Source organism: Malaclemys terrapin, chromosome 1 (assembly GCF_027887155.1).
Source record: "Malaclemys terrapin pileata isolate rMalTer1 chromosome 1, rMalTer1.hap1, whole genome shotgun sequence".
NCBI lineage: Eukaryota > Metazoa > Chordata > Testudines > Emydidae > Malaclemys > Malaclemys terrapin.
The window spans coordinates 155,585,485-155,606,719 of record NC_071505.1 but is presented as its reverse complement, the minus strand read 5'-3'; positions in this window follow the sequence as shown (position 1 = coordinate 155,606,719).

The window sequence follows — 21,235 nt, the reverse complement described above, 5'->3', positions numbered from 1 at the left end:
GAGATGATTGCATCATTTGGTCCAAGCCATCAGCTCGTTAACAGAAAAGCAGACCTCTTAGGAAATTGTCAGTTTATGTAAGATAGCTTTTAGATATGATTAGTCTCTCTGGATTGGCAGATACATAGGCCGAGATTCTAATCTTGCCGAGAGATGGTCTGGAAGTCACAGATGTGATACAATCTTTGGAAACAAAGACATAACCTGGAGTGGATGATAATTAGAATGAGTTCACTCTGACCACGAAACCAAGTTTCAGTGGTTGTCTCAAATATTTCACATATTACACAATCCAGCATCTCACTAAGATCTTGGCAGGGTTCCACTGTTCCAGTTAGACTCAAGTTGGAAAAGAGCTTACAGATCAATACCTCTTGTTAGATACTGATGATAGGCTCTAAACTAAATTTCTGACTAAGATGAGACCAGAACAATCATTTATTAAATTTTGCATCTCACAAAGATCCAACTGGATTTATATAGATCTATATAGCTAATAGATGAAAGATAACAAAGTGTGTAGTTCTGAATGAAATATTTCACACTAAAAATAATGGGGGAATATCTTACTGTTTACTGCATGTTTTCTGACAGTAAAAGTGCTAAGTGTTATGTAGAAATTTTTTTCAGTGCATGGGATTTTCATAATCAAAACAATTTTCTTTAATAGAGCAGATTTCTTTTTCTAAGCACTTTACAAACATTAATTATTTCTCACAATATCCAGTGAAGGAAAGACAGTAACATTATCCCCATTTGACAGATGATGATACTGAATCACAGTTTAAATGGCATGCCCAAATCAGTGGCCACGTTGGGATTAGAAGTCAGGAGTACCTGGTGCTCAGACTTGTGTTTCAGACCACAGTTCTCTCCCATTTTCATTAGAAATGTGTAGCTTGCCTCAAAGCTCTGTGTTCTTCCTTTTTCTCACAGATTAGTTTACTGAGATACAGTCACATTCTTTTTTACCTGTCTAGGTACTTGCATAGCCCCCCATCATCATAGTATAAGAATGTCACCCAAATATTTATGGACTATGAAGAGTTACAAAGGGATCTCACAAAACTGAGTGACTGGGTCACAAAATGGCAGATGAAATTCAGTGTTGATAAGTGCAAAGTAATGCACATTGGAAAACATAATCCCTACTACACATGCAAAATGCTGGGGTCTAAATTAGCTGTTACCTCTCAAGAAAGATCGTGGAGTCATTGTGGATTGTTCTCTGAAAACATCCACTCAATATGCAGCAGCAGTCAAAAAAGCTAACAGACTGTTAGAAACCATTAGGAAAGGGATAGATAATAAGACAAAAAATATCATAATGCCACTATATAAAAGCCATGGTATACCCACACTTTGAATACTGTGTGCAGTTTTGGTCACCCCATCTAAAAATATATATATTGGAAATGGAAAAGGTACAAGGAAGGGCAACAAAAATGATTAGGGGTATGGAACAGCTTCCATACGAGGAGAGATTAGATGGGGACTGTTCATTTTAGAAAAGAGATGACTAAGAGTGGAGGATATGATAGATGTCTATAAAATCATGACTGGTGTGGAGAAAGGGAATAAGGAAGTGTTACTTACCCCTTCATGTAACAGAAGAATTATGGGTTACCAATGAAATTAATAGGCAACCGGTTTAAAACAAATATAAGGAAGTACTTCCTCACACAGCACACAGTCAACCCAGGGGATGTTGTGAAGGCCAAAAGTATAACTGGGTTCAAAAAAGAATGAGACAAATTCCTGGAGGATAGGATCATCAGTGGCTATTACCCAAGATAGTCAGGGATGCAACCCCATGCTCTGAGTGTCCCTAAATCTCTGACTGCCAGAGATTGGGACTGGATGATAGGGGATGGATAATTGCCCTGTTCTGTTAATTCTCTTTGAAGCATCTGGCACTGGCCACTGTCAGTAGACAGACTCCTGGGCTAGATGGACCACTGCTCTGACCCATTCATGGCTGTTCTTAGGCCCTTATGACACAACATCTCTGTAAGATTGGGAAATATCATGGTCCTCATTTTACAGATAGGGAAGTGAGGCACAGGGATACTATGTCACATAGGAAGTTTGTGGCAAAGCCAGGAATTGAATCAGATCTGCTGAGTCCCAGTCCGGCGTCTTATCCCCAAATCCATTCTTTTTAACTCATAAAAATCCACAGGACCAAATTACTGCCTCTCAGCCTTCATAACCCAAGTTAGCAAAGAAAATACAGAAAAGATCAGAAAGTATGTTTCTAACTCAAAGTTAGCTTTGTGATAATAGAATATCCTTAAGTTGTTTTTTTGCCTTCATTTAAGTCATAAAAGAGAGAGAGAGAGACTGTTTAACGGAGACATTTTCCAGATCTAGTTCTGCTTCTCTCTTCACTCCTTCACTTCTTCAAGATGTCTCTCAGGATAACTCAGTGTCACCTGAATAGATGATATTGGATAAGACAGACCATATGAGTCACATGCATACGTTTTAAATGGTTATGAAATCTCAATATTAGGCAAAAACATATGGCTCCCTTAGGTCTGCTTCTCAGGCTACCTTTGAAAGGAAGCTGTTTTGAAAGCATTGTCTCTTTAAAACATGTAAATAAACTTGACTAGATCAGTTGTGCAAAGAAATATTTTTATATCCTCTGCTCCCCTCCCCTCTGTATACAAGCTGATCCTGTTAATTAGCCCTGACTCCAATGGAAACAGAAATGTGCTGATTAAGTGATTGTTTCTGTTATCAGAGTTTCATGCTGTGCTGGGAGTTATTTGCTTTTATTTCAGGAACTGCCTCAGGAATTTAGCCAGGGTGCAAAGTATCAAAACATTTTTTGAAACAAAATCTGTATTAAGGTAAACATAATCCTTTAGCAGCTGGGATGAAATGAACAAAGGGCTGCATAATTGAACACTTATGAGAGTGAGCACCAATTCAAATCTGTTTCACTACTGTAAATTGATTTGCAGACAACACCAGACGTGTCACTAGGTTGCCATTCGTTCGTTCCCCTTTGAAAGTCAGGGAAGTGCACATTCCCTGGAAACCATCCCAGTGAAGCAGAAATGGCACACATTTATCAAGGGCTTAACTAGAGACCTGTTCTTGAAACTTCAGCTGGGAGTTGAGGGTTCTCAGCATCTCCCAGAAGATTCCCAGCACCTTGGCCCTAGCTAGAATTCACTTCATTTAATACAAGAAAATACATTAAAAATCCTTTTAGTTATTCTGAAGATTTAGGATTAGCAGCAAGACTGATATTTATACCATAAGAATGGCCCTTTCGTAATTAATCCAGATGGGACCTAATTAAGACTTGAATATATCCTTAGGGGCCAAACTACCACAATCAATACAGTGAATGTTCACTTGAGTGTTATTTACTTTTTTCCCCTTTTGAAGAGTTCTTTTCTTGTAGACGTTCACGAACATCTCAAATTTACAGGAAATTTGACTGTCTTACATACCCCAGTCTAAGAGGGTTTTGACTCCGCACTCTGGAAAGTGCGAAGTTCAAACATACTCAGCTGCAGATGAGATCATCCTCACCAGTTCTCTGCAGCTGATCATAATAAAAACATCACCTCCCATGTGACCAGCCCTTGCCAGTTAGGAGCAATGATGTCATCTCTGGTGGGATACTGGGAGACATGTAGCTAGTATTAAAATGCAAATATTTTTCCTGGTCTCCTTGTAACCTTTAATTTCCTTTAGCGGAAGGACTGGAAGATTGGCCAGAGTTTAAAGCGTTTAAGGAAATAAACACTGTTCTAATATTAGATTTTAAAATGGCAATCACCTTAATATCACAGATAGTAATTTGCCACTTGAGATGAACTTGTCTGACCAATGTGATGATGAAGGTTGATTTTTACTATTTAGGAGAGTATGTGCCTTTAAATTCGGGGGGCGGGGGGGAAAGTTACTAGTAGCATCTGTTTCTCTGAGCTGCAAATGTTCTGATCCAATGCCCACAGAAGTCAATGGAAAAACTCCATTTACTTTAATGGGCAGTAGATCAAGCCCTTAATGTTTAGGCAGGACATCTGCAAAGCAAGAATTTTATCCTCCCAGGCAGGAATGCAGTTTCTGAGGAATATCACAGACTGCTGTGGTGGCCGCAGGCAAGAACAGAAAATAAGTTTCTATAATGAGAATAAAAGGAGATGGGGGTTAAAAGTATACAGAACATCACATTTAAAAAAAGGGACAACGATTTGCCCAGAATTTAGTTTGTTACAGTCTTCCCCATCCAAGAATAAAAGCACCATTACATTATATGACTGTCTACCATGATCCAGGAGGTAAAAAAAGCTGTTATTCACAAAATAATGAATTCAGCTACCTCAAGGAACATCAGATAACACTGGTCTACAATTTTTGAGAAGTCGTCTGCTTCAGAGATAAAATGTGCTATTTATTATGTATTTTGATGTGCTGAATTCAAATATGACAATTAAAACAACTGATTGGCTACTGTTTCTAAGATATTTAAGTTTTTACATTTTATGTCTATGTATATTGTGTAGATAGTAGAGTTTTAATCATAAATTATAAACCTAGGTCTTTTCAGAGAACACAGCAGTACTTTGTGTATCCAGTCTGCAGACCAAGCAAGAGAGCAACAACCTTCAAATCGCCACAAAGCTGCCACTGATGTTGGTCATAGTTTATGCACCTCAAAAGTTGTTTCATGTTGTCATAGGTTTCCTTCATATGGACTGCATGACCAACTGGAATTGATGGCAAAACATTGCCATTATGCAGTAAAACAGCTTTAAGACTCGTCTTCGATGAATCAATGAACAGTCTCCACTCATCTGGATCGTGAACGATGTTGAGGGCTGCCATCACACCATCGATGTTGTTGCAGGCTACAAGAAGAATGGGACAAGATCCTTTTGACGGTCACGGAACATGGAAACCCTAACATCACCTGCCAGGAGATTCCACCGCTGTAGTCTGGAGCCCAACAGCTCTGCCTTACTCTTGGGTACTTCCAAATCCCTGACAAGGTCATTCAGTTCACCTTGTGTTATGAGGTGTGGTTCAGAGGAGGAGGATGGGAGAAAATGTGGGTTCTGTGACATTGATGGTTCAGGACCAGAAGTTTCATCCTCTTCCTCGTCTGACTCAAGTGAGAATGATTCTGGTGCATCAGGAACCGGCAGTCCTTCTCCGTGGGGTACTGGGCGTATAGCTGATGGAATGTTCGCATAATGCACAGTCCACTTTTTCTTCTTTGACACACCTTTCCCAACTGGAGACACCATGCAGAAGTAACAATTGCTGGTATGATCTGTTGGCTCTCTCCAAATCATTGGCACTGCAAAAAGCATAGTTTTCTTTTTCCTGTTCAACCACTGGCGAAGATTTGTTGCACAAGTGTTGCAGCATATGTGTGGGGCCCAACTCTTATCCTGATCTCCAATTTTGTAGCCAAAATAAAGGTGATAGGCTTTCTTAACCACAGTGGTTATACTGCGCTTTTGTGATGCAAAAGTCACTTCACCAAAAACATAGCAGAAGTTATCTGTACTGTTCACACAAGTACGAGGCATCTCTGCTCACTTTGGCTAAACAGAAATGTGTCCCTTTGCAAAATCAAACACTGACAAATAAGAGAGCACGACACTGTATGATTTCTAGAGCTGATATAGGGCAATTTGTTCAGCAGAGTGATGTAAGCTTCGTTATGATTGCATCATCCATGACTTCTAGGAATAACATGATGCAATTCATATAATGTATGACGCAATACCAGCTTCCGATTGCATCATTCATTGTTTTGCCTAAAAAGCAAGTACTGTCCAAACCCAGTCATAGATTTATTCATAGATCCAGTCAAAGATGTATTTTAGTCATTTCTGGTTTAAATTGAGATCCCTTCCCTTTATAACTCACTTATCCTCTGCCATTCCCAAGTCAAGGGTCGTATATACTGACCCAATAGCATATCTTGAAAACTAGAGCCAATCAACAATTTTAAGCATCATTTTCGTTCTCAGTGACCCAGAATTAGTAAAGTTTGACTACATTTATTTCAGAAGCATTTTGGCTGTAGAGCAGTGTAATCATTAATATACCTGACCAGGCCTCAGCGTTTGCTTGAGAGAGTGTACAGTGGGGGATGTTACACAATCTGATCTCACTCAGCTGGACTTCACAACTGAGCAGAGAGGTGCATAAAAAGGCAGATACCTCAGGCCTCAAGTTTGCTAAGGAAGAGGCAGTCATTGATGCCTAAACAAACAAGCTGTCACAACCAGAATGGAATCAGTGCCACTGAAAACAAGACTTCCAGCCCTATCCTAGAAAAGAAGTCTCCTTTGCTTTAAAAACCTTCAAGGAAATTATGCTGTCTCTCTGAATGTGCAGGATTACTTCAGAGACGAGATCCAAGCAGGAAGCCTTTTGAAGATACCCCAGTCAACTCCAGAGATCCGCTGTGGCAAGTGTTTATGATAAATAACTTTCTTGTTATACATAGTCAAGTGAGCTTCAATGAAAAGACATCTGTCTACTTTAACAGCCGGAGAGGAACTAGTAGTGTTTCAGACTAATTAGTTCAATTGGAAATGATTGCTCAGGTAGCAGCTTGACTTCACACAAAAATATCCAGTAGACCTAAGATGTGCATTAGCAACTGACATTTTGAATAACTTCCATAAAGACACCTGAGAACCGCAATATGGTTCTGTTGTGTTCCACTGGGGAGACAGAGCTGGAGGAAGTGGGCTTCAGGATCAGACTAACTTATGTCTGGATTGCACCACACATGTGACAGAAAGAGCAAATTGGGCCTACTTTTTAAGATAAAAAGGCCTCAGTCCTCAGCTGCGGCTGAGACATGTACAACTCAGCATCAGGAGAAGGGGATAGATGTGTGTGTAAAGTGGCCTTTAAGGCACCTTTGCACTCCCTTGATCACATATACAGGGGCAGTCTCATGGGGCATGACAGACTGACTGGAGGGCTGTGCTAACTTGTGCTCACTGCTGGAGCCAATATGGCAGCCAGAGAGCGTCAGGGCCTGGGGAAGGCGAGGCCACCCTTCTTACATAAGTAGTCAAGAAGTGGCCATCAGAGGATCCTCTTATATTGGGGTGATCCTGCCATGGCTGGCTATGTTGGCCTCAGTCTCACTTTGTGTTAGTGGTGCAGCATACACCAGCAACAGCACAAGGTCCAAAGTGTGTGCATCCAATATAAAATGATTGCTGCCACAATTCTTCCCCATAGGAAATATATTCCAGCAGAAATAGAGGCTTTCCTTTTATACATAGACAAGGCATTGCTTTGTTTAAAACTATAGTAAGTAAACTGTATTTCTATTAATACCTTTAATTGCTTTTAAGTAATGATAATTTGCTTTGGGGCTTGTCTATACTTACGCGCTGGTTCGGCGGCAGGCAATTGAACTTCTGGGTTCAATTTATTGCGTCTTGTCTGGACGCGATAAATCGAACCCAGAAGTGCTCCCCGTCGACTCCGGTAATCCTGCTCGGCGCGAGGAGTACGTGAAGTCGACAGGGGAGCCTGCCTGCCACGTCTGGACCGTGGGAAGTTTGAACTAAGGTACGTTGATTTCAGCTACGTTATTCACATAGCTGAAGTTGCGTACCTTAGTTCGAATTGGGGGGTTAGTGTAGACCAGGCCTTAGAGTTACTGTATGGCTCTGATTACTTCTGTATACTGATAATTAGCCTTCAGTTGCCTTGGTATATGCTGATTTGTCTTACAGTACCTATATGCCTTGGACTGCTTTGTGTACCAATAGTTTGCTATACATAATTCTGATAGAAAATGGCTTACTTGAGTTTTGTCTTCTTTCATTGTTGTTATTATCTGAGTGTTTGCCTAAATTAGAATCAAACTTATGTATCACTAAATAGCGGGACTAATTCCCTGAGCTGTTATACTTTTAATAGTTGGGTCTATCAGACTTTTCTGGTTCCCTTACATGTTTTTTTTTTTTTCTTCTTGTTGAGGAGGGCGGCCTACTGGAAATAACATGCCAGTCTTAAAATAAGTTATAATAACATACACAACTGGTAACACGTGATATTTCCAAGGTGAATCCTTCAGAGACCATCTGGACTCTTTCACTTTCCAGGCTGAGAAGGGGCTAAGCTGGACTTTTTGAAGCATACAAGGTCTGGGGACAGGAGGTCTGGGTAATTCCATCTGTCTCTGGGAAGGATAGGTGCCCAGGCTCATTGATATAAAACCCAGTGCCAGAAAGACTCTACTGGAATGACCACAGCTGCACAGCAAGATAGGTAAAGACAATACGGTCTATAGTGTTCAGTTCTGTGGAAGTTCTGAGCAAAACCTCAGTTCTATTCCTCATTTTAATCTCTTGCTCTCTTGGCCAGTAAGGGATACCTTGTCTTTTTCAGCAATGCCTTGTCTATCTGATAATGCAGTGGTACTAGCATGCTGTGCAAGGAGGGTCCTTGATCCCCCCTGATCTCTTCCTTGGGTAAAAGGATGTTGGCGATGATTCTGAATTTCTTGGGTGTGAGTAGACCCCTCCAGGATATAGCATAGACATGGGTGACCCACTCCCCTTAGGGGGTAATAATAAAATAACAACAATAATAAATAAATAATAATTAATAAGAGTTTTAATAAAAAGAGCCTGACTTAGCAAACAGCATATAGGTTCCTTTTATTATGCTTTTTGTAAATCTGAAATAAAAAGGGGTTTAAAATATTTTCTCAGAGATAAGGCTTTAATCAAGTTACTCTGGTGAAATTGTAGGCCGAGAAAAAGCACATGGGTGTGAATGGTTGGTTTCCACAGTCAGCCTTAGCTCTGGTCTACACTACGAGTTTAGGTCGAATTTAGCAGCGTTAGGTCGATTTAACCCTGCACCCATCCACATGACCAGGCTTATTTTGTCGACTTATAGGGAAATCAATTTCTGTACTCCTCCCCGATGAGGAGATTAGCGCTGAAATCAACCTTGCTGGGTCGAATTTGGGATAGTGTGGATGCAGTTCAACAGTATTGGCCTCCGGGATCTATCCCAGAGTGCTCCATTGTGACCACTCTGGACAGCACTCTCAAATCAGATGCACTGGCCAGGTAGACAGGAAAAGCCTGGGAACTTTTGAATTTCATTTCCTGTTTGGCCAGCGTGGCGAGCTGATCAGTACGGGTGACCATGCAGAGCTCATCAGCACAAGTGATCATGCAGTCCCAGAATTGCAAAAGAGCTCCAGCATGGACCGAACGGGAGGTACTGCATCTGATCACTGTATGGGGAGACGAATCCGTGCTATCCGAACTCCGTTACAAAAGATGAAATGCTAATATATTTGCCAAAATCTCCAAGGGCATGATGGACAGAGGCTACAACAGGGACACACAGCCGTGCCATGTGAAAATTAAGGAGCACGGGCAAGCCTATCAAAAAACAAAGGAGGCAAACGGTTGCTCCATGTCAGAGCCCCATACATGCCACTTCTATGATGAGCTGCATGCAATTCTAAGGGGGGGCCCTACCACTACCCCACCACTGTCCTGGACACCTGCAAGAGGGGAGTCTCATGCAACAGGGATGAGGATTTTGTGGAGGAGGAAGATGATGATGAGGAGGTTGAGGATAGCGCACAGCAGGCAAGCGGGGAATCCCTTCTCCCCGGCAGCCAGGAACTGTTCATCACCCTGGAGCCAATACCCTCCCAACCCTCCCAAGGCGGGCTCCTGGACCATGAAGCCAGAGAAGGCATCTTTGGTGAGTGTACCTTTGTAAGTATAATACAGGGTTTAAAAGCAAGTGTGTTTAATGATTAATTTGCCCTGAAGACTTGGATGCATTTGTGGCCAGTATAGCTACTGGAAAAGTCTGTTAACATGTCTGGGGATGGAGCAGAAATCCTCCAGGGACATCTCCATGAAGTACTCCTGGAGCTACTCTAAAAGCCTTTGCAGAAGGTTTCTGGGGAGGGCAGCCTTATTCCGTCCTCCATGGTAGGACACCTTACCACGTCAAGCCAGTAGCACGTAGTCTGGAATCATTGCAGAACAAAGCATTGCAGCGAATGGGCCCAAGCTTTGGTGGCATTCAAGCAACATCTGTTCTTAATCTCTCTGTGTTAGCCTCAGGAGAGTGATATCATTCATGGTCACCTGGCTGAAATACGGGAAATTTGTTTAAGGAGACATTCAGAGGTGCCTGTTCCTGCTGGGCTGTTTGCCTTTGGCTGAAAAGAAATCATCCCCGCTGTTAGCCATGCGGTGGAGGGAGGCCCGTTCATGCTGAGCTGTTCCCGTTTGGCTGACAGGAATCTTCCCTGATACTAGCCACGCGGTGGGAGGGGGAGGGGGATGAAGCAATCATCCCAGAGAATTGGATGGTGGTGTGGGGGTTGGGTTGTGCTGCATATTCACCCAAAAACCGCAGCCCCTCCTTTTAAATGGCCAACCCAATGGGCTTTGCTTGGTATACGAAAGGAGGGCACTGCTGTTTGAAACCGTTCCCACATATTATGAAGGTTGAAGAAGCCGAAACCCTTTGCCTTACCATGGCTGCCTGCAAGCCGAATTCTGTTGCCCAGCCGAGTGTGTGTGATGTCTCACAGCAAACTGGCAGGCACTCAATATAAGAGGCAAAATGCGACCTTGTACCAAAAGCACATGTGCTGTGTAATGTGAATCGCTTGATTCAGTGTGAAATAGCCTTCCCTTTGTTCTCTCAAATATATCTTTTAAAATACTACTCTTCCTTTTTTTCCTCCCGCAGCTGCAAATGTTTCTACGCTCCCCCTATCATCTCTGTCCCAGAGACTAGCGCAGATTAGAAGGTGAAAAAAATGCACTCGTGATGACGTTCTCAGAGCTCATACAGTCCTCCTGCACTGAAAGAGCTCAGCAGAGTGCGTGGAGGCGAACAATGGCAGAGTCCAGGAAAGCATTAAATGAACATGATAAGAGGAGGGAAGAGCACGACAAGAGGAGGCAGGATGCAATGCTGAGGCTAATGGGGGAGCAAACTGACATGCTCAGGTGTCTGGTGGAGCTGCAGGAAAGGCAGCAGGAGCACAGACCGCCACTGCAGCCCCTGTATAACCACCTGCCCTCCTCCCCATCCTCCATATCCTCCTCACCCAGATGCCCAAGAACCTGGTGCTTCCCTCCTCACCACCTCTCCCGGGCTACCTTGCGAGTTTTCCCCCTATTTGTGTGATGAATTAATAAAGAATGCATGATTTTGAAACAATAATGACTTTATTGCCTCTGAAGAAGTGAGGGTTTTTACCCACGAAAGCTTATGCCCAAATAAATCTGTTAGTCTTTAAGGTGCCACCAGACTCCTTGTTATTTTTATTGCCTCTGAAAGCAGTGATCGAAGGGAGGAGGTCGGTTGGCTTACAGGGAAGTAGAGTCAACCAAGGGGGCGGGTTTTCATCAAGAAGAAACAAAGAGAACTATCACATCGTAGCCTGGCCAGTCATTAAATTGGTTTTCAAAGCTTCTTTGATGCGCAGGGCGCCCAGCTGTACTCTTCTAATCGCCCTGGTGTCTGGCTGCATGCCTCAACCTCCCACCCCGCCATAAACATCTCCCCCTTACTCTCACAGATATTGTGGAGCACACAGCAAGCAGCAATAACAATGGGAATATTGGTTTTGCTGAGGTCTAACCTAGTCAGTAAACTGCGCTAGCAAGCTTTTAAATGTCCAAATGCACATTCGACCACCATTCTGCACTTGCTCAGCCTATAGTTGAACTGCTCCTTACTACTGTCCAGGGAGCCTGTGTATGGCTTCATGAGCCATGGCATTAAGGGGTAGGCTGGGTCCCCAAGGATAATTATAGGCATTTCAACATCCTCAATGGTAATTTTCTGGTCTGGGAAGTAAGTTCCTTCCTGCAACTGTTCAAAAAGACCAGAGTTCCTGAAGATGTGAGCGTCATGCACCTTTCCTGGCCATCCCACGTTGATGTCAGTGAAACGTCCCTTGTGATCCACCAGTGCTTGCAGCACCATTGAAAAGTACCCCTTGCGGTTTATGTACTGGCTGCCAAGGTGGTCTGGTCCCAAGATAGGGATATGCATTCCGTCTATTACCCCACCACAGTTAGGGAACCCCATTGCAGCAAAGCCATGCACTGTGACCTGCACATTTCCCAGAGTCACTACCCTTGATAGCAGCAGCTCAGTGATTGCGTTGGCTACTTGGATCACAGCAGCCCTCACAGTAGATTTACCCACTCTAAATTGATTCCCGACTGACCGGTAGCTGTCTGGCGTCGCAAACTTCCAGAGGGCTATCGCTACTCGCTTCTCAACTCTGGGGGCTGCTCTCATCTTGGTATTCTTGTGCTTCAGGGGCAGGGAAAGCAAGTCATAAAGTTCCATGAAAATGCCCTTACGCATGCGAAAAGTTTTGCAGCCACTGGGAATCATCCCAGACCTGCAACACTATGTGGTCCCACCAGTCTGTGCTTGTTTCCAGGGCCCAGAATCGGCGTTCCACGGCATGAACCTGCCCCATTACCACCATGATGTCCAAATTGCCAGGGCCCGTGCTTTGAGAGAAGTCTGTGTCCATGTTCTCATCACTATTGTGATCGCGCTGTCGTTGCCTCCTTGCCTGCTTTTGCAGGTTCTGTACATACTGCAGGATAATGCATGAGGTGTTTACAATGCTCACAACAGCAGCGGTGACAGTGAGCTGAGCAGGTTCCATGCTTGCCGTGGTATGGTGTCTGAAGGAGAGAAGGAGAGCAGACTTACAGCGGAAGCGGTGGATGACGACGGATGCCACAAGAATAGATATTTATACAGAACGACGAGAGGACCTGCGAGGTGGATTCATGGCACCAGGAGAGCAGAGCTGCAGCAGAAGCGGTGGAGGACGACGGTTAGCACCGCACACATTTCCCGAGGAAGAATACACGTACCCGGGAGCACATGACAGACAACATGGAGAAATTCACTATTGAGACAAGAGCAGCAGAGCAGAGTTGCAATGGAAGCGGTGTATGATGACGGTTAGCAGTCCTACTACACTGTCTGCTGACAGCAGTACCCAGGACACAACAGCGGCGATGTCGGTGAGCTGAGCTGAGCGGGCTGCACATTTGCTGTGGTATGGCATCTGCATGGAAAAAAGGTGTGAAACGATTGTCTAACGTTGCTTTCACAGAGGGAGGGGCAAATGATGACATGTACCCAAAACCACCCGTGACAATGTTTTTGCCCCATCAGGCATTGGGAGCTTAACTGAGAATTCCAATGGGCGGCGGAGACTGCATGAACTGTGGTATAGCTACCCACAGTGCACCGCTCCTTAAGTCGATGCTAGCCATGGTAGTGAGGACGCACTCCGCCGATTTAATGTGCTTAGTGTGGACATATGCAATTGACTGTATAAAATCAATTTCTAAAAATTGACTTCTATAAAATTGACCTAATTTCGTAGTGTAGACATACCCTTAGTGAACAGTCACTCAGATTAGGCAATAAAATGTCACAAAGAAAACTTAGAGTCTTTCTGTGTTTACGGGCTAACCAGTATTGTTTCTGTCTCTTTACTGCAGCTGCTATATCATGTATCATATTTTTTTGAGTTCAGCTGTAAAGTCTCCTGGTGCAAGGAACCAGTCCTCATGTGTTTTCTAAGACTGTGGACATTAATGGCTTTATAAGTAACAATAATAATTCAAGACTTTTGCTAGTGAAAAACAAGTACTTGAATTTAACTGCACCATAAAATATTAGTAGAGAAAAGACGGAGAGCAGATAAATGTAAGAGGTAGAAAGGGATCTTCACTTGGTTATAACCAGTTAGCAAATGTAAGAAAAAAAATAATGTAACATTTTTGTTGAGAGGATATCCTAAGGCAATGCTACCCTCAACTGGTGGAAAACCCACAATGCTCCAATGGTATATTAATGCCTGGAAATCCTCTGTGAGCCATGATAAATGAAGAAAAGTTCTAATAGTTATAAGAACTTTAATCTTCTATTCTTATTTTGATTTAGGTGTGTATATAAATTTAGGTATATACACACACACCAAAATCAAAATAAGAATAAAAGATTAAAGTTCTTGTATCTCTCTCTCTAATTTTTTCCCTGAAAGCCCTTATTCCCTGTTCAGACTTCAACTGAAGATTGTGATAATCAACTATGTTCCTCAGGCACAATAAAACTCACACCAACAAGAGAAAAACTTGTCTGTGGGGGAGACAGAACTCTCTCCGGTCTGAAACTGTGGAATGAACTTCCCCAGGAGCTAAGAACCATCACAAACCTCTACCTTCCACTGCAAGTGCAAGGCAACATTTCTATGACCATGCTTTATCTTACATAAATACGTAACATTTATATTTACATTAAAAAATACCAAAAAAAGACACTTCATGACACACAGTTCTCCTTTTGGGGAGAGGATGAGAGAACAAACAAGATATGATGTGTAGTCTCGTTGCTTAATGCACTAGTGGAAGGCATTCAGATACCACAGTGATGAGTGCTATATAAAAACCTATATGGAATGGGATAGAACAATTGCTTCAAGCAAATCAGGTAGTTAGACGAATACATTCTGCTTTTACTATATATACACACAAGCAAATAATTTACACTGTCAATCATTCTGTTTCTTTTTTTAAAAAGTTTGAAACCAAATTATATTAATTTTTACCCACAAAGTAATTTGCATTTTCTAAATCGTAACTGCAATTTTTAGAGGCCAAGTTGAAGCCTACTTGAAACTTTGTTCCAAAAGGTTCATTTGTGGGACTGGAAAACTCCTACATGTGAGTTTGTTCTTAGCATTCTCCGTTACATTAGTTACAGCATAATGTCAAAAGTCAGTATTCCCCCACCCAATGGCTCATTGGGCTGATGCAGTTAAGGCATGTCAGTTTCACACTCAATAGAATGATGTGGCCAGCATGACACCCACCTGCCTTTGACCATCCCAATCTGATGAAGCGGGTACCCATTCTGCAGCTAGGTGAAGTGGAGGTAGCTGTGACGGGTTGGATCACAGAAACCCCCTTGGGAGCTGCCACCAGATGTGCAAAGACTACCCCTGCTTCTGTTTTCCCTGCCAGCTCAGGACTCCAGCACCCTGTCTTGCTGAGCCAGACACTCCTGTCTGGCTCCAACACAGACCCAGGGTCTGAATCACTTGTCCCAAAGCTGCAAGTTTACCTGAAAACAGCTCACAGTAGTGTGCTTGTCTTTAGCACTCAGATGCCCAACTCCCAATGGGGTCTAAACCCAGATAAATCCGTTTTACCCTGCATAAAGCTTATGCAGGGCAAACTCATAAATTGTTCGCCCTCTATAACACTGATAGAGAGATATGCACAGTTGTTTGCTCCCCCAGGTATTAATACATACTCTGAGTGAATTACTAAATAGAAAGTGATTTTATTAAATACAGACAGTAGGATTTAAGTGGTTCAAAGTAGTAACAGACAGAACAAAGTAAGTCACCAAGCAAAATAAAATAAAATGCGCAAATCTATGCCTAATCAAACTGAATACAGATAATTTCCTCACCAGTTCCAGAGTGCTCCCTTTTACAGGCTAATCTCCTTTTAGCCTGGGTCCAGCAATCACACACCCCCGGCAGTTACTGTCCTTTGTTTCAGTCTCCTTCAAGTATCCTGGGGTGGGGTGGGGTGGGGTGGAGAGGCTCCTTCTTTAGCCAGCTGAAGACCAAATGGAGGGGTCTCCCACAGGTTTAAGTAGACTCTCTCTTGTGGGTGGAGACCTCCCTCCTATGCAAAGCCCAGCTCCAAGATGGAGTTTTGGAGTCACCTGGGCAAGTCACATGCCCCTGCATGACTCAGTCTTTGCAGGCCAACGCCATTGTCCACATGGCATCTTGCATGTCTCCAGGAAGACTTCTCATGTGGATTGGAGCATTCCAAGATGCATTGTTCCCTAAGTGTCTCCTGATCAGGTACTTAACCTGGCGCATTCCTTCCTAAAGAAGCTGACCAAATGCCTCACAAAGCTTACTTAGAAATCAGGCAAGTATACAGCCCATATTCTTAACCTCGAGTAGAAAATGATATATATGTACAAATAGGATGAATAGATATAGTAGATCATAACCCTTGCGGAGATATGTTACATGGCACAGGCAGCACAAAACATATTCCAGTTATGTCATACATACATTTATAAGCACCCCCTCCCCATAAAGCCTTATGGGGTACACTGTCACAGTAGCCTTTCAGCATGAGACTCAAACCCAAGATGTTAAGGATTGTAGCAGAGTGCCTTAACTACTCGGCCACTGCATTATGTCTCATTAGGGGATAAGGGCATCACCACTTAAATGCTTGTCCTAAAGAGTTTACAGTTTAAAGGGCTTAAAGCTACAGCTCTGACTCACCACTGAGATCAAGAGGAAACTCAATGAAGTTTGCTTCAATATGAACCACAGGATTTCATCTTGGATAAATTAACCCCTTCACTTCTGGCTCACATACCCAGGATGCTGGGCAAAAAGTGAACCAGCCAGGCTATTCAATGTGCAAAATATTTCTGCTTGGACATGCTAGTGATTCAGAGGAACACTGGTACTTCAGAAGAACTCTGCCTCACTCTTTTGCATCATGGAAGCTACAGCAAAGTGGTTAATCACTATTCTTAATCTCCTGCCCCATAAATACCGACATTTGTAAAATGTCTGTCTAACCCTTCTGACAGGAAGAGTCGGCAGCAACAAGGGGCAGGTTCAATATCCAGGGGTTTCTCTGAACAATACAACACAGAACTGGCTTGAGACCCCACCAGTAATCTGGGAAAGTTAAACACCACCCCAGGGTGCCTCTCAGAGGCGATACTTCCCTACTCACAAGCACTGAGTCTCAGTGTAGAAAAAAAACTTTTAATAAAATGAAGGGAAATAACCCGGCATTAACTTGCAGGCCTGAAACGCGGCAAGTAAGATTCATAAACATAACACCATGATCAAAACACCACCCCAAAGTACGTAGGGCAGTATCTATTGCCACAGGTTCTTAAGTCTAACAACCAAAAGTTCCTTTAATGTGCCCCTCCCTTCTCGCTCCCCCGCACCTCACTCACAGTTCTTGGTCAATGATGACCCAGAGTTCAGAGGTGCCTTTGTGTGAGTTTACCTCCCACATGCAGGGGGAGGGGGAGGGAAAGGGAAGAAGGCACCCTGCTCACTACTCCAGCTGTCCCACTTGCTGCTCTGTCAGCCACTCATCCGCCGCACCCTCTGGGGTGTCTTGAGTTCCCAGCTCTCAGTGATTTCAGCTGTTAGTGGGGGAGCCTCACTGCTAGTGCCGGCTGGGCCGTCTCTTTCACCAGTGACACTGTCCCATATCAGTTATTTCAGCTCTAGTGATCACTTAACCAAAAAAAAAAAAAAAAAAAGACACTCGATGGAACTCTATCTTTAGACGGGGCAGGTCAAATAGTGCCTATGACTCTTAGGCAGAGCCCACACCACCAGGTATAAACATCTCTATGGGATCTGGCATCTCCACTGAGATCTGGCATCCGAAACCCCTGCTCATCGAGTTCAGTTCAGTTGAGGGTGACCCCCTCAATCAGGACAGGCTAAGCACAATTCTGCTGTCCTTTACTCATGCAATAAAGGATAACAACTTTTCATTACTCCTGCATTCAATACTAAAGTGATTTGTAACCCAATACCAGACAAAATCGATCACTTTGTCAACACAGCTCTGTCTGCGGGATACCTAGGCAGAGTAGGTGTGTTCATGTAAATACAGTCTGGTCCTGAAACACTTCCCCCACTCCCTGCACACCCCAAGCTCATTGCTAGCTATCCGGGGAGAGCTCATTGCTTACATTTGAAAATGCATCACATGCTTGGGTGCTTTAAAAAGTGGTAAGAGTAGGATGGTAGCAAAATAAAGTTTACACTATCATAAGATTCAATGAGCAACTCTCAAACCACACAAAGGGAAAAGGACTCGGTCTCTTCCATCTCTAGCCAAGATTTTTTTTAAAGGAGAACAATCTGATTAGGCACGGTTCTGAATCGGAACACAGAACCCAAATTCCCCACACTCAACTTCAAGGGATGTTCAGATATAGTAGATCAGAACAGACCACTCCCTGTGGGTTTGAATCCAGCTTTGATCCAAACCCCGTGAGGCCTATGATGGAGGTAGAGGGAAGGAAATACATGAGGTGTGTGTGTGTGTGTGTGTGGCAGGTATCTACCTACTTAGAGGTCATTTCATTCATCACTGATACACAGATGCACCAATAACACCGGATCCCTAGCCAGTCATGCAATCCCCAATTTGGTGTGAGATTTTGCTACCATTATACTAACCATTATTTTAAGTGTTTTAAATTCTCTGGGGCTGAGAAACTCCTGGAATCCCTATTGAGTAGCACACTGAGATTACTAACAGAGGCAGGAATTACTCAATGTGAGTAAAGGTGGCAGAATCTGGCCCTCTACCAGTGCCTGCAGACTGAAAAAGCTCATTTTTCCTTCCAAACCCTTCCCTTCTCAGTCATTCACCAATGGCAATTTTACCATCTTTCCTGTCCTCAGGCTTACACCCTATCTGTTCTAACTTCTCTCCCCTCACATCAGGACTATTACTAAACCTTTGGCTTTTTCCTCTATAACTTCCCCTGTTCTCCATAAGCCTGAATTTGCCAACCTTCAAGGAGCACTGCCAGGCCCCCTTTTTCTCCTTGGCTATCACGAGATGGGGCGTGGGGCGGCGCTGGGTAGTGGTGATGTGGACCTCTGCGGGTTATGTGCCAAGATGATTAATTTCCATTGTATTTATGTATTGATAGGTTATTTAATTTGAGCTGGGGAAAATATATTTTTGAGAGATTTTCATGGGTGCTCAGGGGCGGCTCTTTTATTGTCATTTGTAACAATCCTAAGAAATGAAATAAAAAAATAAACACAATCCTCCTGTTCCTGTCAGTGCTCATGCCAAATCCATTGCTGACACCCTGATCACCTTTTGCCTTAAATACGCCAACCTCTCAATCTCTACCCTCCACTTCCCACCTGCTTTATTTCCCCCATATTTCTCCATCCGAAAGGCTGCTGCAAACATCTGCCTCCCTCCCCACTCTGACCATATCCAGTGCATTGTCAGGCCCTTGCACTGGCTTCCCTGCACCTTCCACAGCAAATGTAAGATCCTTGTCCTGTAGGCCTGGTCTACACTGGGGGTGGGAGGGTAATCGATCTAAGTTATGCAACTTCAGCTACGTGAATAATGTAGCTGAAGTTGACGTACTTAGATCTACTTACCATGGTGTCTTCACTGCGGTAAGTTGACGGCTGACGCTCTCCCGTCGACTCCACCTGCGCCTCTCACGCTGGTGGAGTACCGGAGTTGACAGGAGAGCGCTAGGTGGTCGATTTATTGCATCTAGACTAGTGCACTCAGATCCGTTCTAACATGTCATTCACACTGGGCATGCTCAGAGGCTTACCACATCACATCACTTCATTTGCATAGTCATTCCCACATAGCACATTCTGACAATGGCACCACAATGACCCACATTCCCCTTACAATCTTTTCTTCACAGGGCTCCCTATGCCTGCATCCCAGGCCAACATGTCTCCACCATTTTCTTTCCTAAGTCCCACCTTAAAACACACTCATTCCATAGAGAGAATTGCAAGTAAAAGAGACAAATTTAAAATTTTTATTAAAGTTAATGTTTAAAATTAAACATTCACAAGTTAAGAGGGAAGGTACTGTACAACTGGGGTCAGGCTTCAGTTATGAGGGATTACAGGTATTGGTTACAAGGATCATGAGATACATACATGTCACATAACCAGCATAGATCCAGATTGGGGTGCGGGAGTTTTTAAAGCGTCAGTGGATAAGTGGGCTTGGGTACGCCACCCATGGAATGTATTAAGAGTCCAAGTCAGTATCAGTGTAGCGAATAAGTACATGGTTGGGATGCATCCCTTGGTTTGTCAGGGAAGGAAGAAGGTTATTTCCCTGGTCGGTGGTCTCGATTACTCAACCTGGTATTGACAGTGTCCTGTGACGTGTTCCATATAGATGTCTCTGTAGTAAAGTTTAAAACCCCCAAACAAGCATAATACAAAAAAAATCCTGGACCAGGATGAGTGCTAAACTTTGGCATTCTATCACTTTGTTGTGTTGTTGAATCCCTTCCTCATTCCTACCTCTTAGACTGCAGTTTCCTTGGGGCAAGGACCTCATCTTCATATTTGTTTGTAAAGTGCCTAGAACACGTCACTAGATACATTATTATTTATTAGTGGGCCAAATCCTGAAGTCCTCACTTTCTTTTTCCTTAGTCCTAACTCCAGCAGACTCCTGTTGAAGTCAACGGCAGTTTTGCTTGTGCATGGGCTGAATTAAATATGTATAAGGGGTCTCTGAGGGTTTGTCTACACTAGATAAATGAACTGAGGTTAGATTAGGGTGTGTTAATTAACCTTGACCTAAACATGATCTTTTCCCTAGAATGAACTCAGTGCATCGCTTTTGAACCTTGATTGAGGTTAGTTAACACACCCCAACTTAACCTTGATCTAACCCTAATAGGACCCAGCATTGTGTTGGGCAATTGAACATAAGCCCCAAGGGCCCTGCCACGTGGTTTTCTATTCTGTCACCTTTATTCTGTTCAGTGTGTGTATAGGGCCAGTAGGGGAAAAATTACTTGGGAAACAGTGCCATCAGTTGCCTGCAGACATTCGTCTCTTGTTTACAGTCTTACCCAAGAACTCAAGCATAGAACTGATAACTAGAGGGCAGAACTCCCCTCTGACTCCTCTAGGCCTAGGGTTGAACCACATTGCTCCTGTGGCATGAGACAACCTGCACTGCTAGAGCCCATGCTGCACTTGTTCAGTGAAGAGAAGACTTCAATTTCCAGCAGAATTAAGCTGGCACCTTTCAACAACATCCCAATTACCTCAAAAGAAATAAAGGGTGTTCCATTGTTCTGAAATGGAAACCAGGTTTTGTATCTTCAGATTTGTGTGGCTCACGTAATCAGGGCTACAAAAGGAGATTGATTTTCACAGACTTACCACATAGAGATTCAACAGCGGTCTCAAATTGCTGGCATTGTGGTATCCAGTTCTTATTTCCCTCCATCAACATGGCTAGGGTGGATGAACTGGGGTGGGGAGAGAGAGTCTCTCTCTCTCTCTCTGCGCTGCTCCTGGACACGTGCTTTCCATATGGGGCAATGCAAAGTG